Genomic DNA, 17,876 nt, shown 5'->3' on the forward strand with positions numbered 1-17,876 from the left:
TCTATCTTCCAGTTCACTGATTCTTTCCTCTGTTGTTTTCATTCTGCTGTTGAGCACATCCACTGAGTTTCTGTTTTAGTTATTGTATTTTTCAGTTCTAAAATTTCCATTTGGTTTTTTATATCATCTACTTCTTTGGTGAGACTTTCATTTTTCATTGGTTTTATATGCGTTCATAATTCCTTATTGAAGCATTTTTATCATGGCTGCTTTAAAATCACTGTCAGTTAATTCTATCATCTCTGACATCTTGGTTTTGGCATCTGTTGATTGTCTTATTCATTTTGACATTTTCCTCATTCTTGGTATGACAAGGGATTTTCAAGTGAAAGTTGGATATTTTTGTATTATGTTGTGAGTCTCTGGATCTTCTGTTTTAACTTGGCTTCTCTGATACTACTACAAGAAGGGACAGGGTTGGGGGTAGATGGGCATCATCTTGTTACTGGTGGAGGTAGAAGTCATGGTTCCCACTTGGCCTCCATTGATACCCAAGTTGGGTGGAGGAGCTCCTCATTACTGCTATGTAGGGGTGGGAGGTCTAGCTTCCTATATGGTCTCCACTGGCACTGTGATATATGGGAGCGGTCTTGTTACCACTGGGCAAAGGTGAAAGTCTAGAATCTCCACTAGGCCTGCTCTGACACTGCCCCAGTAGGGAGGGAGTGGTTGTCTTGGCACTGCCAGGTCGGAGTACAAGTCCAGGCTCCTCATATACTTTTCACTGACACTGCTGCAGGGAGGGCCTTGTAACTGTGGTTGGTGGGGATGAAAGTCCTGGTTCCTTGCTTGATCTTCTCTGGTACTGCCCCAGTCAAGGTGTGGTACCTGGTTACATCCTTGAGGGAGCAAAAGTTTAGGTTTTTCTCTTGACCTTTGCTGGCATGGGTGACATTTGGGCTGCTGTTTTATTCTGTGGTGTTTACCTGGAATAGAGCTATTATTATCTAAAAGTTTTCTGTCTTTCTAGGTTGCTTAGTCCTTTCATTAGAGCAGCTTTGTTTTAGGTGTATGTCTGTTGGTGTACTGGATTGCTGGCTTCTTCAGCTCCAAGTCTAGGGATTATGAAGCAAAAAGAAAGGAACTTAACCACTGTGTTGTTGTTTCTTGGGTCCTGAGGTCCCTAGCTGGTCTGCCTTCTTCTCTCCACTTTTCAGTCTTATGCTTGTTTTATATATAATGCCCACGGTTTTTGGTCGTACCTAGCAGGAGGAATAGGGACATCTGCTCCATCATCCCAGGAGTGGCGGGCTCCTCAGTTACTTTTTAATTGACAAATTATCTATAAATTTTCATAACATATTTTGAATATGACTTTCATTTGCTACATGACTGCTGGTTTTAATTGTTCTCCTTTACAAATTTTATGTGATTCTTGATAGTTTGTTATTTAATTTTAACTATCTTGCTGTAGATATTTTTTAATGTAATCACCCCTAAACCTTGTTTTTTGCACATAACCCCAAACTGAAAATCTCTTAGAAGAAGGCCCAATTACCACATTTTTTAAATCCTCTCTACAGAGAGTCAGATTGGTGTATACATATGGTTCAGGCATATTTAAGTAATCATAAATGCTTTCTCATGGAATACTACTGCTACTAGAAAATTAACTGAACATACATGCAGTAGATGTGTCATCAATGGTTATAGCAACTCTTCTTCATCGATGCTGTTGTGTTTTTAAATTATTCCCAAATGGTTGCTGAAATAACTATAGAGGTTTGAGTGAATTATTTTTGTTTTCCAGAGTGACTTGCATAGCATTAGGAAAGAAATTCTTATTACTTCTATGTTTTTTGGTGCCGTGAGATGTGAGAGAATAGTGTCATGTTTGATCCTTCTGGTTACTCTGTTTGAATGACATTTGTACTGGCTGCTAATGTTAACGTGTGTGGTAGGGAAAGCCATTGTTTAACTCATAGAAATGATTTTTAATTTGGGTGGAGTATTTTAAAACTGGCATGTTTTGGAAAATGTGGGGTCTTGTTTCTATCCTCAAATTACAATATTTTACTAAATTCAAATACTTTTCTCCAACTAATTGAGTATCTGAGAGAATGGTCATTTTGAATAAGTGTATCTTTTGACAAAATTGTTAAATGACCTTTTTTTGGCAGAATCAGAAAACATTTATCTAGAATGAAAAAGAGTAGAACAAGAATTAACTGTTGGCACTTAGGCAAGTGTGTGTGTGTGTGTGTGTGTGTGTGTGTGGTTTTGAAAGTGATAAATTGTCAACAAGTTGCTAGAAATGGAACAAATGGAAATGTTGATTAAAAATGGCTGATAAAACTTATCTGTAATACTTTATCTTTGTGCTGTACATTTGTACTGTGTTAAAGGCTAAGAAGTAATTATAATAAACTCTTATAGTCTTGCCTTTTAAAAACTGATTGTCATTTTCTCAAACTGTGACTCATAGGGTGCCCGTATAGAAATCTACCCTGGGAGTCAGTGCACCCTGAGTGACAATGGGATCCACCACTGCAAGGAAGGGATCTTCATTAAGGTGAGCATTGGCCAAAACACCCACTTTTCAACGGATAGAATGGCTTCACCTACAAATTATGCTTTATTAAATTGTTGGGTTCTATTTTCTGGTTTTGAAAAGCATAAACAGTATACACATTTCGATAATATCAGTAGTCAGTGATTGGAATCTCTTGTGATAATGCTTTGTTACCTATAGATCTGCAGAAATGACAGAGGAAAGCTGTGTCACTAAGGGCTCAAACTGTGCTACAACATGGAACTAAGCATAGCTTTTCCCCTTTATTTTTAGAATAGTGTGGATAAAGAAGATTTTTAAAGCAGGAAATGTTGAATATGACAGTTCCTAAAACATTTGTTTTCATTGCCACAGGACTTCTTAGATGAACACTGTGACATTCCCAAGATATCCATGGTGAATCATATAATACATAATAATGAAGGTTATGGTGCTGTCTTGGTGAAACCTACAGTCTTCTCTGACCTGCAAGAAAATGCTAAAGATGGAACTGAAGGTATGTTATATTTAGTAATTTTTAATATAAAAACCAGACATAATTTATTCCAGCATTAAATGCTGATTAAGGATGTGAGTCTTCCTCTCTTCCTTCAAAAAGGTTGTGGGATATGCTTGGGCATGGAGAGAGAAAAGGTTGATAAAGCCATAACATTATAGAATGTGAAAGAAACTTTCAAGATCAACTAGTTCAACTGTCATTCAAAGTCTTGATGTTGTGGTTTCTGTGCAGTTCCCTTCTTATCATACTTAGCTTTCAATGAGGGTGGATGTGTGATATCAGCGGTGGCTGTGTGACAGCAGTGGTGGGTGTGTGATACTATGGTGGGTGTGTGACAGCAATGGTGGCTCCTCTTGGCATTTATTGAGGCTGGAGGCAATGACATGAATGTGCCAGGTTGAAGGCTGCATTTCCTGGAGGGGATAGTGGAGTTTACCTCTGTTTTTATTGGTAGAAGTAAATGCCTTCCTGTCACCTGTCTTTCTTGGCAGCAAAGGGGAGCTAACTCTGGAAATTCGTGAACTTCAAGCTATGATGTAGGTTACTATTAAGTCTCGTCATAGAGAAGGATTAAGCATTGATATAAGTGAGGAAAGTTTAAAGCAGTTTATTTATTTAACCAGCTTTTTCAGGTTGAAAGAGGAGTTTAAAGGGTAGTCCTTGTCATTCTTCAGGATCCGCTCCAGTTACATCTCTGCAAGTTCTTTATTTCTTCACAGGTCTCACAAAAGTGAAATCAAGGTGTCAGCTGGGCAGGACTCATCTGAAAGCTCTGGGGGCAGAATCTGCCTCCAAATGCATTCATGTCATTCACTGGCAGAATTCGTTCCTTTAGCTCATGGGTCTGAAGTCTCCATTTTCTTGCTGGCTGCTGGCTGTTTGCTGGGGCTGGCACTCAGCTCCTAGAGGCTGCTCTGAGGTTCTTGCCTCATGGCATCCCTATCTCAGCAACAGAGAACATCCCTCAAGGAAAATCTCTCATGCCCTGAATTTCTCTGACTTCCTCTTTTGCAACCAGCTGGAGAAAACTGATGAGCAATCTTAATTGCATTGTAAAATTACAATGCAAAATTCTTCTGCCATTTAATAGCCATGAAAGTAATACCAGGGGGTGGGGATCATGGGGCCTATCCAGGATTAGCTGCTAGATTGGGACTTCATTTAGAAAAGTGGCACTATCTTATCAGTCTGTGCATCCTACCTCCTGACACAGTGCTTAGCAGATAGTAACTATCCAGGAAATGTCTGTTGAGTAAAAGTGATTCTGGGATTAAAAGGGTAAAGGATGAGTTCAAAGTTGGTGATCCTGCATGAGGGTCAGGGAACCTTGGCATAGAAAGCAAGGCAGCTGCTCGTTGAGAATCTTATGGCAAACAATTTGTAAAATCCAGTTAGAGGACAGCAGAAATCCTTTGCCAAAAAAAAAAAACTTGAAAGCTGTAACAGACTGTGTAGAAATATATGTTTTAGTTGGGTTAGCTTGTATATTTAACTTTGTTATTATTTGTTTGTTTCTCCAGAAAATAAAGCACTTAAAATTCAGACAGGTGGAGAGCCAGATGTGGCTGAAAGAGTGGATATAGAAGAGCTGATTCAGTGTGCAACTGGTAAAATGGAGCTTTATGCAAGAACTGACCCTTCTGAGCAAGTCGAGGGAAAATTGTAAATGAACTAATTGCTGCCTCCACATAAAAAGGCCAGATGAAGAAAAGGTTGAGTGAACTGGGGTCACGCAAGCTGATGACAACTTGATGTCACAGGAGATGTTTGTTGGGATTGTGGGGAACCAGTTCAAGTGGAATGGGAAAGGTAGTTTTGGCACATTTCTTTTTTGACCACAGGGATGTAAGTAGATAGCAAAATACTAGATTTTGCACATGCTGCCCTAAGAATCACTGCTGCCATTGTAGTTTGCTGTAATGCCTGTATTTTATATTTGATTATTTGGGCTTGAGTGAAAGGTAGATTTATTTCCATTTGCAGATGTTGCACATAAAACACTCCCCTTTATAAGAAAGATCATAAACACATATAAAATAGAAAATATTTGGGGATTGCTTATCTGAAAGTCTTGCTTTCTTATACACATGGTTCTCTCATGTTAAGCCTGGTAGTACCTTTTTAGTGTAATTACCTTTAGCACTTCAAAGACGAGGAAGAAAGGAAGGGAATGCAAAACTAGTGCATAAAAATGCAATAGGTGTCATATGTACAGCGTTCTTCTTAGAGTTGCCTTTTCATCCCAAAGACAGTGAGTCTGATTTCCATGCTGTATTGGCATAATACTTGTCTTAAAATAAAAGCTTTTATGATTGGGAATTTATCTGCCTAATCAGACTTATTATTGAGACTGTCAGTGGGATGCATTTTTCTGTTGAGCTATGCAGTCATCAAAACAGCGAGAGACAGCATAGGAGGTTTGAAGCAGAAATGAAATGTGTTATTCAGAGTCAATGTGGTAAATAGAGTATTTTCACTGTTGCTGAATGTGAATGATTAAAAACAAGGTATTTTTCAGGCCAGGTGGTGGCTCACACTTGTAATCGCAGCACTTTGGGATGCTGAGGCAGGAGGATCACTTGAGCCCAGGAGTTTGAGACTAGCTTGGGCAACATAGTGAGACCCTGTCTCTACTAAAAATAAATTAAAAAAAAAATAGCTGGATGTGGTGGTGCATGCATGTAGTTCCAGCTACTCAGGAGGCTGAGGTTGGAGGATCCTTGAGCCCAGGAGGTTGAGGCTGCAGTGAGGTGTGATTGCACCACCACATTCCAGCCTGGGCAACAGAGCGAGACCCTGTCTCAAAAAAAAAAAAAAAAGCATTTATCTCTTACCATTACAGTATTCTGATTATAATACTGACACAGTCAAAATGATTAACTGTACAACCTGTATCTGCTGTGTGTTCTTGGTATCATATTGTAAAACAAGCTTTTAAAAATATTTGTATTTCAAAAACTATGTGACATTAATATGCCTAATTATTAAGATTATAGTGATGGAATAACAAAATTGAATCCTGTCATATCTTTTCAAACCCACTATGGGCCATAATGTCGGTGTAGCATATGTGATCCATTGAAGAACACATGGTATTTTGGTATCTGTTTTTATGCTTCAGAAAGAATACTACATTTTTTTCCCATGAAGTGTGGTTATATTTGTTTCTTAAATTTGAGTGAAAAATAATTCTTATTTTTTGGATGCTACTAAATGTAGGATTTGTGTTAGATTTATTATTTGATCATTGAAAGGTATTTTTACTTTTTAGAAATCGCAAAGAGGTTTAAAAAGTAATGTTCATTTCTGCATCAGTTTCAGGCAAATGTTGATATTAAAACCTTCTATTCTTTTTTAAAATTTTTACCTCTAGATGTGATGCCTTAAGATAAATACCACTTATTCAACCTAAAAAAAAAATCACTTTTTTTTTTTTTTTGAGATGGAGTCTTGCTCTGTCACCCAGGCTGGAGTGCAGTGATGCTATCTCAGCTCACTGCAACCTCTGCCTCCTGAGTTCAAGCAATTTTCCTGCTTCAGCCTCCCGAGTAGCTGGGATTACAGGTTCATTCCACCATGCTCAGCTAATTATTTTTGTATTTATTTTAATTTTATTTTATTTTAGTTTGTTTTTGAGATGGAGCTTCGCTTTGTCACCCAGGCTGGAATGCAGTGGCATGATCTCGGCTCATTGCAACCTGAGTCTCCTGGGTTCAAGTGATTCCATGCCTCGGCCTCCCAAGTAGCTAGGATTACAGGCGCCTGCCACCATGCCTGGCTAATTTTTGTATTTTTAGTAGAGATGGGGTTTCACCATGTTGGCCAGGTTGGTCTCGAACTCCTGACCTCAAGTGATCCACCCACCTTGGCCTCCCAAAGTGCTGGGATTACAGGCGTGATCCTGACCTCAAGTGATCCACCCACCTCAGCCTCCCAAATCACATTGGTTTTTCAATTGAATTTCTACTTTATCTTGGTTTAGATTTTGTAGATAAGTTAGTAACATTAATACCTTCCTTGTTCCTTTTTATAACTTGGAGTTTTTCAGATTTCATTTCTATTTTAGTTTAAATCTAAGCTTATATTAATTTTTGTTCACATAATTCGTTATAATGAGTAGACCTACTTTGTTCTTATTTAAGTTATATGCAGTATATTTTGCCCCAATTATGGAGAGTTAAACATCTCCAATGGAATAGCATAGGGAATTTAGGGAGTGCCCTGGAGGGGTATGGATTTGATATTTGAGATGAAAACACTGATGTGGAAAAAGGATAGTCTTCTGTGTTGACTAATTGTGTGTCCTGTTCTTATGGTCCACACTTAGTGTGACCTTGAATTTATGGCAGGTAGCAAAATTCTATACCTTGATTTGAGCATTTTATTTCAGCTGCTTTAGATGTATTTCCCTTCCTCAGTTTCTTGTTGTATTATTGCACCATAGATATTAACATGAATATATTTTTAAAAACTGCCCAGAGATCATTTGATCTCGTGTATATACTTCACCTTTCTGGAGTTATAGAAGGATGGTGAAATAACCATTTTCTAGATTTTGCTTTTCAGAGGGAGATTGAAGAAAGTTCAATAAAACACTGCTGAGCTCATAAGAACCGTGTCATTCGTGTTTCTTTGTAATTCAGTTTGCAGTTTTTATTATTCCTTTCTGGGAAGTACATTCCACAGGCTTCTATGGAAATTAAGTTGAAATAAATTTTGATAATTGGGTTTTGATGCAAAATTTATGCATATAATTTTAAAGCATTTTGTTTTATTCTGTGATTAAATATATATATGTGTGTGTGTTTTAAAGTCTTATATGTGTTGAAGTGAACATTCTCCTCTTTTTTCAGTTCTCACTATTAACAGAAAAATACATATCTTTTAAAAACAACAAAACAGGCATAATGTAACAACACTCTGAAAATTGCTGTTGCTATTTTCCCTTAATACCTTGCAGAAAAATATGTCTGTATGTATAAATCCACCTTATTCTTTTGATAGTTGTGTTATAGTCCATTGCCAGAATTCCTTCAGTTATAAGTGATAGAAACTCAACTGAGAAAGGCTATATGAAAGTTGGTTCCTGGAACTAAACATCTAAGGATAAGAGCTTGATTATATTTCTTGCTTTTATAAGGTTTCTTGACAGTGTGAGTTATTTTTGCTTTCTTTTCTTTTCTTTTTTTCTTTTTTCTTTTTTTTCTGAGATGGAATCTCGCTCTGTTACCCAGGCTGGAATGCAATGGCGTGATCTTGGCTCACTGCAACTGCTGCCTCAGCTTCCTGAGTAGCTGGGACTACAGGTGCACACTATCATGCCTGGCTAATTCTTGTATTTTTTTAGTAGAGACAGGTTTTGCCATGTTGGCCAGGCTGCTGTCAAACTCCTAACCTTAGATGATTCACTCACCTTGGCCTCCCAAAGTGCTGTCATTACAGGTGTGAGTCACCACACCCCACCAGTATGAGTTCTTCCATGTAGTTAAAGGGAACAAGTAAGAGTGAATACCACATTTCTTACACACATAGGGTGTTTATCCAGTGTGAATACTTTAACGTCTTCTAAGAGAACATGGAAAAACAAATCTTTCCTATATTCCTACATTCATAGAGTTTCTCTCCAGTATGAGTTGTTTCATGGTTATGCAGGTGACTGGAATGAGTGAAGCCCTTACCACATTTCTTATATTTGTATGGCTTCACACCAGTATGAGTTCTTTTATGGTTATGAAGGGAACTGGAATATCTGAAGGTTTTACCTCATTAATTACATTCATAGAGTTTCTCCCTAGTATGAGTTTAATTATGATTATGAAGGTGTCTGGAATGAGCAAAGCCTTAACACGTTCCTTATATTGATAGGGTTTTGCTATAGTTCACAGTTATAAAGGGAACTGAAATATCTGAAAGCTTTACCACATTTCTTACATTTATAGAATTTTTCTCTAGTGTGAATCTTTTCATGTATTTTAAGAGACAAAGGAAAAATGGATCTTTTCCTGCATTCTCTATATTCACAGTCTTTTGCTAGTGTGAATTCTTTCATGTATTTGACAGGACCTGGAAAAACTGAAGGCTTTCCACATTGATTTCACGTATAGGGTTTCTCTTCAGTGTGAGTTCTCTGATGGATTTGCAATGAATTGGGAAAATCAAAGGCTTTCTCACATACCGTACATTTATAATATCAACTTCCAGTGTGTGTTACCATGTGTTGTTGGACACTGGTGAGAAATGAAGGCTTTTCCACATTGTTTACATGTGTATGTCTTCTCTTTGCATTCCTCACACTCTGATTTTTGTCCAGAAATAGGTATGATATGCCTCCAAAGGGAGGAATGGCAGGTGAAGATGTTTGTACACACACTGCTTTTACATGGCTTTGAGGCAGGAAATTGAAAGAAAGAAAAATAAAAAGAAAAACAAGCTTGAAAAAAAAAAAAAGCTTCTGTATTAGGTTGACTCATCCTAAAAGCAGTAACAGGCAAACTCCAGACCCATGCAAAATCTCGATAACATTATCTAAGAAGCCAGAGCTCCAAGGAATGTGCTCTGGAGAGTCTCCTAGCACTCTCTCAATATAAGGAGAAGAAAAACAAATTGTTTTTATTTTCCTTTCCCCTATGGTATGAGAAAATTTATGAGTTTATAGATTCCTGTTTTCTATAACTACTAACTCCAAGTATTCTGTTTTTCATCTAAGCAGCACAGTGAAGGTCATAAGACATGCCTGAGCAGGCCTGGATTGCAGCCATCTAGGCACTATAGCAAAGGTTATAAGATAAGTTCTGCAAGGGACTTGAGCAAAACTGGATAACAGCCATCTAGGCCACATAGCAAGAGTCACATGTAATTCTGAGTTATGAACCTGTCACTGTTTGATTAACTGCCTTTGTTCTGCTTCTGTACACTCACTTTTGCTCCACTACACTTCACGCCACTGTAAGCTTGTTTCAAACTAGCCAACCCCCTTTTAGACGTGTATAAAATTCAAGTCCTGTCTTTGTTCTAGGGCCAATCCCTTGATACTAATCCGCTAGGTCTGAGTGCACTCAATGAAATCCTCCTACCTATTGATCTCTCCAATCTCCTGATTCTCCCAACCACTTTACTCCAGTAGGAATTTTCTTGTTCTGATTAAGATTTGGAATCTGGCTGAACATTTCTCCATGCTGACTACCTTCTTTACTTTCACAGAGTCTTGCTACCATATGACTTCTTTGATTTCTCCAAGAATTTTTGCACTGATCCTTAGTGGTTTGTTTTTCTCATTTGTTTCCTACAGAAGCTGTGTTTCTAAAAGTTTCCCACATCACATTCCCTACAGAGATCCTTTTGGGAAGGATTCAGCAAAGTCCACCCCTCCAGGGTGAAGTTACAGCCACATCCTCAAAGGCCACTGGTCAATTTCCCAGCTTCTGCAGTATCTGAATGGTCTCCCAACAGATCTCCTAGTACCTACAGGTCACAGGACGATGGAAGCCCCAGAGGAGCCTGTGGGATTCTTCCAGAACAGAGGAGACCAATAAGTGAATAGGGACCTAATCTGCTTTCTATCTGTACGGATTTGCTTATTCTTGATATAGCATATAAATGGAATCATGCAATATGTACCCCTTTGTGCCTGGCTTCTTTCAGTTAGCATAATATATTTGAGGTTCTTCCAAGTTGTAGCAATCTACATTGATTCTATAGCCAGGCATGAGTACTTTCTTTTTCTGGCCTAGTACTATTCCACTTATGTACATACAACAATTTATTTATTCCTCTATTTATCCATTGATAGGTATTTGGGTTGTTCCCATCTTTTGGCTGTTGTGGAAAATGCTGCTTTAGGGAGTATAATTTTAAAGTTTTCTGCATTTCCAACTGACAAAGATTAAAAATATTTATATTTTAAATTTCTTTGATTGTTATAAGATTTATTTGTACCAGCCACCAGTAAATATGTTCATGGATACTCAGATTCCAGTAGGAATTTTCTTGTTCAGATTAAGATTTGGAATCTGGCTGAACAAGATTGTGGACTAGAGCAGCCATTTTGATGATGGCCATCAACCAGTGAATCTAAATATGTGCTGGGAACTTTTTGTCTGATCCTGTGTTAAGTGCTATAGATGGTGGGACTTCCAAAATAAGCATAAAGAAGAGTTATTATTTTACCCCACCCATTGCCCCAGCTCCAGAACCATTTATTCTGCAGAATTGCATGGGGTACAAGAAATATGAGTTTCTTTTTAAGCTATTTTTTATGAACCTCTTGATTTTTAAACATCTCTTATGAGGCAAATGATCCTTTCATGCATTATCACAGTGGTTGAAATCCCACAAAATTTATTAGCCTCAAATTTGCTAGCCTGCTCCAGAACCATTTATTCTCCAGAATTACATGGGGTACAAGAAATCTGAGTTTGACTTGTTTTTAAGCTATGGATTATGAACCTCTTGATTTTAAACATATGAGGCAAATGATCCTCTCATGCATTATCACAGTGGTTGCAATCCCACAAAATTTCTTAGCCTCAAATTTGCTAGACAGAATAGCCTTTAGCCATTATCACATTTGCAGATTTCTGGGCAGCCATATTTCCAATGTTTACTTTCCATGGGTTAATGGAAGTTGTAAGCTGCTTCTTAAAAATTTATTTTAGGCTGGATGTGGTGGCTCCTGCCTGTAATCCCAGCACTTTGGGAGGCCGAGGTGGGAAGATCGCTTGGGGCTAGGAGTTTGAGACCAGCTAGAGCAACATAGCAAGACCTCATCTATAAAAAATTTTAGAAATTAAGAAGGCATGGTGACACACATCTGTGGTTCCAGCTACTCAGGAGGTAGAAGTAGGAGGATTGCTTGAACCCAGGAGTTAAAGGCTGCAGTGAACTATGATTGCACCACTGCACTCCAGCCTGGGTGACAAAGTGAGGCCCTGTCTCTTAAAAAAAAAATCACAGGCTGGGCATGGTGGCTCACACCTGTAATCCCAGCACTTTGGGGGGCTGAGGCAGGAGAATCACTTGATCCCAGGAGGTGGAGGTTATGGTGAGCCAAGATCACGCTATTGCACTCCACCCTGGGCAACAAGAGCGACATTCCATCTAAAAAAAAAAAAACAGCAATTAGGATCACATTTAAAATCTTATTATGTGGTGGTTTTCTCTCCTCTCCTCTCCTCCTTTCCCCTCCCCTCTCTTCTCTTCTATTTTCCCTTTTTTTGAGACATAGTCTTGCTCTGTCGCCCAGGCTGGAGTGCAGTGGTGTGATCTTGGCTCACCGCAACCTCCGCCTCCCGGGTTCAGGTGATTCTCCTGCCTCAGCTCCTGAGTAGCTGGAACTACATGTGCGTGCTGCCACACCCGGCTATTTTTTATTTTTATTTTTTTGTATTTTTAGTAGGGATGGGGTTTCACCATGTTAGCCAGGATGGTCTCGATCTCCTGACTTCATGACTCCCCTGCCTTGGCCTCCCAAAGTGTTAGGATTACAGATGTGAACCACCGGACCTGGCCTGGTTTTCTTTTACATAAGCCTCTTCCTTTGTTGAAACCATAAGATCTTCCTCACAGTGGAGAATCCTGAAAGCTCCCAGCAGCCAGCAATGAATGAAAGGTGGGGGCAGGGCTGCCAGCGGGGCGGGGCCTGGTGAGCCACGTGCCTAGGCTGTCACATCACAATGGGGGCGGGGGCGCGTGGAAGGGACTCTGGGCCTGATTGGTTCCTGGGAACCAGGAGGGAGCTCTGGCGGTTGGCAGGGCAAACTCCTTCAGTTGGTGGGAAGCAGTGGAAGGAGGAGGAGCTCCGTCTGTGCTCTCTTCCCGGCAATTACAGCTTGTTGCATCTAGACCCATTCTAAATAAACCAAGCAGGTTCCCAGGGGACCCTTGCAGACAAGTCAGCTCAGGGGAGGTATCTGAGGCGAGGTGCAGGCTGCTAGTGGGGTGCAGCCCCATTGCCAGGGGCTGGCCCTGCCAGCGTAGCTTTGCTGGGAACAGGTGGAAGTGCTGAGCTCTGCAGACTTGGAAGCAAGGGAAGCCAAAGCTGCTGGAGAGGAGCCGAGCTACCCCATGGGGAACACGCTGAGCTGTTGCTTGTGCACCACCGCCAGCCCCAAGCAGGGCCAGCACAGGAGGTCTGGGGAGCTGTCCTGCAGCGCTGACATCTATGAGGCAGCGTCAAGCAAAGGTGCAGGCCAAGGCAGAGAGGAGTGGAGCCGCCACAGATGGAACATGCTGCTCCCTAATGCCAGCCCCAAGCAAAGACAGCACAGGGTGCGGTAGGCGGAACCACTCTGCAGCTATAACATCACAGAGGTGGAGGTGGCAGTAGCATCACACCCCACTGCTGTGGAGCCTGCCCCGTCGGATTTCGGAGCCCAAGAGGGCCATGACCTGCAGCACATCAGCGACCAGGAGACGCCCAAATGTAAGGAGGCGGCTGATACTGTTTGCCCTCCGGCGCGCCTCTGGCCACCACTGACCCAAGGTCCCCCCTAGAGGCATCCACAGCCTTGGGTTCCTCCCTGCTGCCCCTAGCCAGCTTTCCTAGGCCCAGGGACCGGACCAGGTAGGAGGACTGGCCTTGCTTCGTGCCTGCCTGCCCCCACCCCTCATTCTTTTTCCCTGCAGCATCTGGTGGTTTCTCTCCTCCTCCCTACCCCAGTGCCCAGTTCTGGCCCCTTTCTCATCTCCCCAGGCTGGCTAAAAACTAAGTTTTCCAAATAGAAAATGTATGCTACAGATTTCATTCCTATAGTGGAAGTGTCTTACAGCTCTTCTGTTTAAACTTTAGTTGGCCTCTTAATTTATTTAAACGTTAGAATAATTAAGCCTCATGATGAATGTGCCTTTGTAACTGGAAAGTACTGTACTCTTGGAATATTCAAAAATCGTCGAAGAATGAACAAAGATAGTATGTGAATGAGTTGTACTTTTATACACAAAGCATGCAAGTACTTGTGAAAGTTTTTCCTTGTTTGGTGGTGTAAGGTAAGCCTCTGAGTGGTTTTACACACTAGGTAGTAGATGGGCAGTGTTGGATGAGAGCCCAAAATACTCTTTATATCATTCTTTAGGATTTATAACACATTTTCATGTATGTCTCATGTATCACCCTGTCTCTACAAAAAAAAAAAAAAAAGATTAAAACTTAACCAGCTACGGTGGCTTGCACCTACAGTCTCAGCTGTAAGAGGATCACTTGAGCCCAGGAGTTTGAGGCTTCAGTGAGCTATGCTGGCTCCATGGCACCATTGCACCACTCCAGCCCGGGAAACAGAGTGAGACCCTGTCTCTTTACCAAATTGTTTTTTGCCTAAAACAGCTCTTTGTTTTTACATATTTGATATATGGAGCCAGCGTCTGATACTAATTGACCACAGCATCACTTGCTGCTTGAGACTTTCCCTGAAATGTGCTGAAATAGCAGCACAGAGGAGGGTGGTTATATTTGATAAGTAGAAGGAGGAAGGCATGTATATGATTCATCTACAAGTTGCATCAGTTTATTTAGGTGCAAGTTTTAAAAAGAAGTCCCAGACACAGCCTGGTTTTATTCCACGTACGTGGAGAACTTCGTTGATTTTTGTATTCTTCAGTAGAATTGGGACATTGTGGCCTTTATTTTCTTTACATTTATTGCTGAAAACTTTTCTCAAGACTGTTAAAAGTGATTAAAATGGATGTGTAGCTTTAAAAAGAATCTTTTCTACTCATCTAAATTATTACATTTTTCCTTCTTCTTCCTCTGCAGATTTTGCTTCTGACCATCCAAGGGAAAGCACACTCTTCCTGAGAAAATATCAAATGAGTGGTAAGACAATATGGTTTCTTCCTCCAAGCAAAAACTACAAACTTTCTGTTTTGTGTATTACAGAACATATTTAGAGGAACTCAGATATTAGATAAAAATTTTTCAACTTTTCATATATTTACTTGTCTTATTTTAATGTGTGACATAATTTCCTTTAGTTGTCACTGTTCATGGAAACATGCAGACTTTGTGTTTACACAATTGGTGACATTGTTATCAATGCAATTAATTGGCCACATTATTTAATGTAGTAGTCATGGATTTATGCCTTTTTCTTCATACGTCTTTGCCATTTTTCCCTTGCTCCAAAGAGTATATTTTAATGATGAGTGATAGGATTTAGGCTACAGCTTGGATTTCACTTGAACAAACCAAAAGAATCCATTGTTCTAGATTGGATCTGTGATTTTGGCCTCCTTTTTACACAGTGCTCTAACCACATGAGCCTATCACATCCATGTTCATACTACTCAGAACTTATTCACTCAAATGTAATGGAAATGTAAATATGGCCTGTGCCATTTTCCAGGTTAGCCTTAGTGTGTGAAACTAGTGTAAATTTTCCACATCCTGCTTGTTTAAAGATGAGAATTAAAACTGTAGGAGTTTTCTGTACTCCTGCTTATTTTTTGTAACATTCTGCTAAATCTTACTTTATTTTCAAAAAAAGCCATACACCATGTTTTTTAGTTATTTTCAACAGCAAGAATACAAGACGTGGGGGTTCTATAATAACATCTGAAGTAACGCAGCACAATAAAAAATGGGTTTCTCTCCTGCATTTTCATAGTTTGTGTGGACTTTGCCTGTCTTGAGCTGGTAACTTCTGGTTAGGATTGTTGTATTTCTCAGTTTCTTCCAGAACCATGGGCTTCTCACACATAGAGTGCATGGAAGTGGAAGAAAACCTACCCCATGTCCTCGTCTCTTCAGCAGTGAGAAATGTGTGTCAGTGAGACCAGTTCAACTTCAAAGGAGGAGGCATTGTGGAGAACAAAGTGTGGCCCAAGTCCCCCTTGTAGCTTTTATTCTTTGGACCTGTGTTAGAACAAAATGATTTTGTGTGCTGAGGATACCATGTTCAATTTGGTTAGACACTCATTTTAACATTTGAGTTTAAGAGAGGCTACTTTTCAGTTGTGTAAAGACCCATTTATTTTTTCAGTAACATATTAGTAGATGACCGATAAGTCCTTTGGGATGCTTGCAGGGATTCTAGTGCATCTAGAGATTGGCTCCTGGCCAGAAATTGGTTCTTAGAGCTGTCAGCTATTAGATCCTGGTAATGAAAGTAAGCTATGTGTAAATGTAGAATCAGAAAACACTACTGCTTAGGGGTTCAGATATACAATAGGTAAATTTTTTATTAGCTAAATTTCTCATCTGTCCTGTATTTTGGCATTTCTATGAAGGAATACCTGACACTGGATAATTTATAAAGAAAAGAGGCTTTATTGACTCACGGTTCTACAGGCTGTACAGGAAGTGTGGTGCTGCATCTGCTTCTGTCAAGGGCTTCAAGAACCTAATAATCATGGTGGAAGGTGAAGTCATCTCTCACATGGTGAGAGAAGGAGCAAGAGAAAGTGAGAGGTGCCGCCTGCTTTTAAACAAGCAGATCAGGCCAGGTGTGGTGGCTCATGTCTGTAACTCCAACACTTTGGGAGGCTGAGGCAGGCAAATCACTTGAGGCCAGGGTCTGAGACCCGCCTTGGCCAACATAGTGAGACCCTGTCTCTACAAAAAATTTAAAAATTAGCCAGGTGTGGTGGTGCGTGCTTGCAGCCCCAGCTACTCCGCAGGCTTAGGTGGGAGGATCAGTTGAGCCTAGGAGGTCAAGATTGCAGTGAACCATAATCACGGCACTGTACTCCAGCCTGGGCATCAGAGTGAGACTCCATCTCAGAACAACAGCAACAACAACAACAAAAAGCCAAGACGATTATGCATGAACTCAGAGCAGGAACTCACTCACTACCAAGGGGATGGTGCTAAGCCATTCATGAGGGATCTGCCCCTGTGATCCAAACGCTTCCCCAGCTCCAACACTGGGCACTACATTTCAACATGAGATTTGCAGGGCACACACTTGCCTAATTTGTTTTGCCTTTCCTTATGTACATGGGGATTCTTTCATATTTGTGTAATAAAATATCTGTTAGGTCAAAAAGTAAAACTATATTTTTAGATTTTACTTTACGAGATTCATCATGCCAGATTATTTAAATTATAAATTCTGTTGGTAAGAATTTTTAAAAACGGAATTTTATCTCATTTTATATCGTGATAATCAGATGATCAGCAACTACTTTTATTTTTTTTATTTTATTTATTTTTTTTTGAGACAGAGTCTCGCTCTATCGCCCAGGCTGGAGTGCAGTGGCGCAATCTCGGCTCACTGCAAGCTGCGCCTCCCGGGTTCACGCTATTCTCCTGCCTCAGCCTCTCCGAGTAGCTGGGACTACAGGCGCCCGCCACTACGCCCGGCTAATTTTTTTGTATTTTTAGTAGAGACGGGGTTTCACCGTGGTCTTGATCTCCTGACCTCGTGATCCACCCGCCTTGGCCTCCCAAAGTGCTGGGATTACAAGCGTGAGCCACCGCGCCCGGCCGCAACTACTTTTATTCTATGGTATTTATACCGGAATTGATTAGTTATTTTTTCATTCTTAGTGCAAGAAAAGAGGAGGAGCTCTCACCTCTATTATGAAAGTAAGCTTTTGAAAAGTTAAGAAATTAATTGTTTGAATTAAAAGTCTATCTGTCATGATTCTTTAAATATTTAACAGGGAGCCAGTGCTGTTAGCATGATCCTTTTTTGATGGAATTTCTAAATTTCTTCTATTTTCCTAAGTATCGGATTTATTCAGGAAAGTCTTTAGCTTACTATGCCCATTTTTAAGGGTGTCTGACATTTAAGTTACACAATTTGGTTGTGATATAAATATCTGCCTTAAATATTTAATCTTTTGCATTCAAATAAAATTAAAAATAGCTAAGTCCACTTTCTTCAACACTTTCTGCTGACTTCCTGTCATAGCAGGTGAAAGCATAGCATC

At 40.1% G+C, this 17,876-nt stretch overlaps 1 long non-coding RNA gene and 1 pseudogene across 1 annotated transcript; both read left to right on the forward strand.

Annotated features, from left to right (window-relative positions):
- LOC129489888 (vacuolar protein sorting-associated protein 35-like) overlaps positions 1 to 7,624 on the forward strand; it is a 74,062-nt pseudogene extending 66,438 nt beyond the window's left edge.
- Positions 7,625 to 12,022: 4,398 nt separating this feature from the next.
- LOC129489909 (uncharacterized) lies at positions 12,023 to 15,995 on the forward strand. The gene is made up of 3 exons (XR_008660120.2): positions 12,023 to 13,572; positions 14,758 to 14,817; positions 15,670 to 15,995. It is a non-coding gene; the product is annotated as an uncharacterized lncRNA (long non-coding RNA).
- The last annotated feature ends 1,881 nt before the right edge of the window (positions 15,996 to 17,876 follow it).

The sequence above is a fragment of the Symphalangus syndactylus genome, chromosome 9 (genome assembly GCF_028878055.3).
Source record: "Symphalangus syndactylus isolate Jambi chromosome 9, NHGRI_mSymSyn1-v2.1_pri, whole genome shotgun sequence".
Taxonomy (NCBI): Eukaryota; Metazoa; Chordata; class Mammalia; order Primates; family Hylobatidae; genus Symphalangus; species Symphalangus syndactylus.